The sequence below is a fragment of the Branchiostoma belcheri genome, unplaced genomic scaffold, assembly GCF_001625305.1.
Source record: "Branchiostoma belcheri isolate BF01 breed outbred unplaced genomic scaffold, Haploidv18h27 scaffold972, whole genome shotgun sequence".
In the NCBI taxonomy this organism is placed as follows: Eukaryota; Metazoa; Chordata; class Leptocardii; order Amphioxiformes; family Branchiostomatidae; genus Branchiostoma; species Branchiostoma belcheri.
In genome coordinates this window covers 2,794-7,257 of record NW_017804656.1, presented here as the reverse complement: position 1 = coordinate 7,257, position 4,464 = coordinate 2,794, and the positions used below count along the sequence as shown (strand labels likewise).

The 4,464-nt window shown below is 39.1% G+C and overlaps 1 long non-coding RNA gene across 1 annotated transcript; it reads left to right on the top strand.

Annotated features, from left to right (window-relative positions):
* The first annotated feature begins 2,134 nt into the window (after window positions 1-2,134).
* On the top strand, window positions 2,135-4,126 carry LOC109461933. Its single transcript, XR_002139727.1, has 4 exons — window positions 2,135-2,433; window positions 3,060-3,124; window positions 3,540-3,633; window positions 4,009-4,126. It is a non-coding gene; the product is annotated as an uncharacterized LOC109461933 (long non-coding RNA).
* Window positions 4,127-4,464: the final 338 nt, after the last annotated feature.

The window sequence follows — 4,464 nt, the reverse complement described above, 5'->3', positions numbered from 1 at the left end:
CTATTTCTAATATTTATTACAATATTACGTTTATGTACCTGCAGTTCGTGTTGGGGCAGAGCATCGGCAGGTCTATGTCTCACCTGACGCAATGACGAGGGCGCAGGGGGGAAAGTCCACCACCGCCAGGGTGAGAATAACGGCGGCAGCTCTTTCCACGCGAGATGAGCTGCTGACACGGACAGCAGGGGAAGACGCCAAGGGACCAACAATGGACACGGATACCATAGAGGCCATAATTGGTGAGACATGTCTTTTATGCGGCAAAGCTACCGAATGGAACCAAAGAGCTATTGCATGTGATGAATGCCAAGGTTGGTATCATGTTGACTGCATGTCCATGTCTACCGCAAACTACAATGTTCTGGCGGAACATAACAGTCTAGAATGGATATGTTGTCAGTGTGGTATGCCAAATTTCTGCTGGACGCGGACCAAACTGACGACTGGACCCTGCCAAAGGGCCTCGCTGCCCTGACTGACGGCGGCGCAGCAGGCGGTGCCACACAGCACGATGGCGACGAGGCTTCAGATGCGTCAGCTGAAGAAGACGCGACGCGTCAGTCGATACTCTCCAAGCAGAGGCGGCGTTGTGTTTTTTGGAGAGCGGCGCAAGCTATGCCACCTTCTCTCCGCGGCAAAATCGTCCGTCCGCGGCAAAATCGTCCCCTGTGGCATAACTCGCCGCTCTCTGAATAACATAACGCCGCCGTCCAACAGGTGCCACTAAACTTGGGAAGTGAACAAAAGTTGACCAAGAAGTAGGAAAGTTTAAACCCTACCTGTCCTTTTTAGTCCAATATAAACAAGCTATACTCAAACTCTTAAGAGGATAAAAAATATTCAAAGATATAAGTCTGATTAATAAAGGAATCTATTCACATTGCCTATAATAAATATCATCTTTATATGCGCTCTTTCAGAGATGGCACACGCTGATGCCTGTAAGTATAATCATAACTTGTGGTTTAAGCTATCTCATAACATGATCACTCCGTTATAGACTAAACAATTGGCTTTGAACATGAAATCATCTTTGTTGATAGGGAACCAATGGTTTTCGAATATCTGTGGTATAACCCGTTTCAAAGACATCAAACAAAACAAATATTCATCTTACGTTACGAACGTGTTCAAGGCATTAAGTTGTATAGTTGTAACACAAGCCATTCGGATAATTTTCGACATAAAGTTGGCACTGACACTTTCATATCTCTCCTTGATATAGACCTACGTTAGTTATCTTCCATAACTTTATGTTTAATTAGTACTTTTTGTGGTTTCAATGATCATAGATGTATATATCAAAATGACACAGTTTTATTTCATTTTTTTAAAGATATAGATACTGCTGTAAACAATATGAGACGAGAGAACGCTGTGCCAGTGTAGGTTGTTTTATTACTTGTTGTAAAAGAACGTCATACACTGTGGTCTTCAAAATTTGTTGTAATTAATTTTTGTTCTGAGGAGGACAGAGTGGTGGTTTTGAAATGACAATGCCCACTTAAATGCGAGGTATAGCAAACTTCATATGTCTTAAAAATATTATACATGTGAACTAATAACGTAATCTTGAGTCAGACATAACCCTTCATTTCAGGACCTGATTATGTAATAAGGCCTTTCCTTTTCTCTCCAACACATTACAGAATCGATCCTGTTATAGACCCGTACATTGATGTAAGTGTAATACAGAGTCCTTTACTTATATCTAAGTCATAGATACAACAACTTTATTTAAACAAAATATATATACTTATAGTGAATAATTTTATGCCCGCCTGCTACCAAATTTGCCACTTAATACATTATTGTCTCCACATATATGACCCTTTTTGCCATATTTCATGAGTAGTTTTATAATGGATTCATTTTAAAAAGTATATATAATAGTAGAAGTAACGAATGTTTCCCCGTACGGGCCAAAAAAAGAGCGAAATAGCCAATTTTTTGTCGCTATTCCAAGGGCAGCCATCCCTCCCTCGAGAAACGTGACATTGAGCCTTCAGCAAGTTGTATTTACTATACTGCGGCGCGATTTGGAAAAATAGAGGGGGACACGTTTAGTAAACAGAACAGAGTGCACGCTAGTCAGACATGACAGTCACGTGACCCCCGAGCTGAAATGAAAATGGCGGACGCTAGGCTCTGACGCACTCAATGCTCCTCACTTTCCAGCGAAATCTAGGCCTGAAATAAGGAATAGGGCTATATCGTACGTACTAAAACGTAGGGGAAGGCTTCAGGTTTACTTTGAGTCCTTCTAGAGGAATTCTACTTAAGTTTTCTGGAGGTACCGACTCGTTTGTAACGCCGGACCCATCATGATACTTCATGGACGGTCACAGCATGGAAATGACCTGTACATGGCTCCGGGCGATCGCCAAGTCGCCGGATAGATAGCCCCAAAGAGAAGCATGAACAGAAGTGGTATGGGATTTTTAGTAAATTGGTGAACGTTAGGTAAAATAACGTTTGTCACAACTTGGACTTCAAAATATATATATTTTGGCCCAGACATCTGCACAATTCACCAATATTCTATATATATCCTTTGTTATATTTACAAAATGTGTACGATCTTTTCAACGGAAGTTATGATGGAAGTTAAGGCCTATATTTGTTGTATTATAGAACTGAAATATGTTGCAAATAATCTACAGTATGGCCGTGGAGTTGGTCAGATCAATCAGATGTCGTAGACCCAACTTTCCATTCATTAAAAATAAAAAAGGAGGTTACACAGTTTGATTTGTCATGCTTGTTCACATATCTGTATAACTGCATACCATTAGCTCAGCTGCCTTTTACTAATGCTTGGACCCCAACTCAGGGGTCAAAATCATCAACTTTAAAATATGCCTCAGGATGGGTTATTTATTACCTTACGGCCCCGTAACATTTTCTTGAATATTTGACAGTTATTGGTATACTGAATTATCCACCTTTGTGACATCAATCAATTTGCAAACGTTAAGTAAATTGAATGTCAATAGATTTGGAATCATATACGCGATTACAATGTCAACAAATTTATTTAATTATTATATTTTCAGGTTATGGTACAGATAGCCCTGAGATTAGAAGAGGAAGATCGTATACTGCGAGATGAAAATACAACGTAAGATCCTGTTCATTTTTTTGATGTACACAATATCTTGTAAGGTCACTTAAAAGGTGACACATCAATTAACTCTTGTGGTCCTTTTCGTAGCAACTTAGACTATTAACGGCATGGTTAAGTTGCAAATTTATACATAGCAGCAAAAATTGTGGCCATTTTACTCAACCATATTCAGCATCTCTCTTCTCGAGTAGACCAATCTATTTGATGCAGTTTACCTGTTGACCTCAGCATGTGTTATTTTTACATGTTCTGGGTACATGATTTGTTATTTATTGCAATTTCTATGCGATTGACTGTGTAGCACACCATTGCAGTAGTGTAGAAATATTGATTAACATACTAGCTATGAGTTATTGGTGTATTAATATATAGACCATGTGTACATTAATATATACTTGATTTCTTTCAGGTGCGCGATATGCTTGGACACAAGTACTGGTATTTACTACACATTGCCTTGCAAGCATATGTACCATAGGCAGTGTATTACAGATTGGCTGAAGGTACGTCTATTAGTTTCAACTTATTTCTTTTATGGTACCTTAACTGGCTTGCATGTGTGGTTGTAAGTAGTAGTAATTGCTCAAATCTACCTGTTAGACGCCAGTAAATTATTCAGGCACTATACAATATGCCGCCTATCAAAATGTGAAATTATTATCTAATTACCTCAGTCAGTACGGGGGACCTTTTCGCCTGTATTCTGTATACTAGTACTTCACTAATTGTTATCTTTAGCCGCATTTTCAGTATATCACAAGCACTTTGATTTAATCGTCCGCATTCATTGACAATTACGCCTTTTTGAGATCTAACCGAATAGCAAACAATTTAGACATAGGGCATTACTTTATACTATTTTCATTGCCTTTTTGCAGGTGTCCCCCTCTTGCCCCTTCTGTCGAGCACCTACGCCCCAGCTGGTAGGTCAAGGTAAACAAAAACTTTTTCTCAAACTACGTTGCACATTACTACATTATATACTGTACTTGTGAATAATATATAATTGCACTGTATGCACTTGTGTTTGTTATATATAGTTACAAGTATGTTTGAAAAACAAGGGTGTACAGGGATACGTGAGATCAACAGGTTTGAATTTAATAGTAGTGTACAAATTCAGTTACTCGAGCCGAAATCTATCACCAAATAATGGCCAGACTTACGTATTAGAGATACCTGTCTTTGATTTGCCCTATGACCTTTTGGTGGGCGAGGAAAATTGTCACGCTGCAGTAGATATTAAATCAATCAGATAGATAACAAGTCTTTCTATTTCCTGAGTGTTTCCTGTAACCCATAGCAGGTTGCCAGGTGAACGTACTACAAAAGTG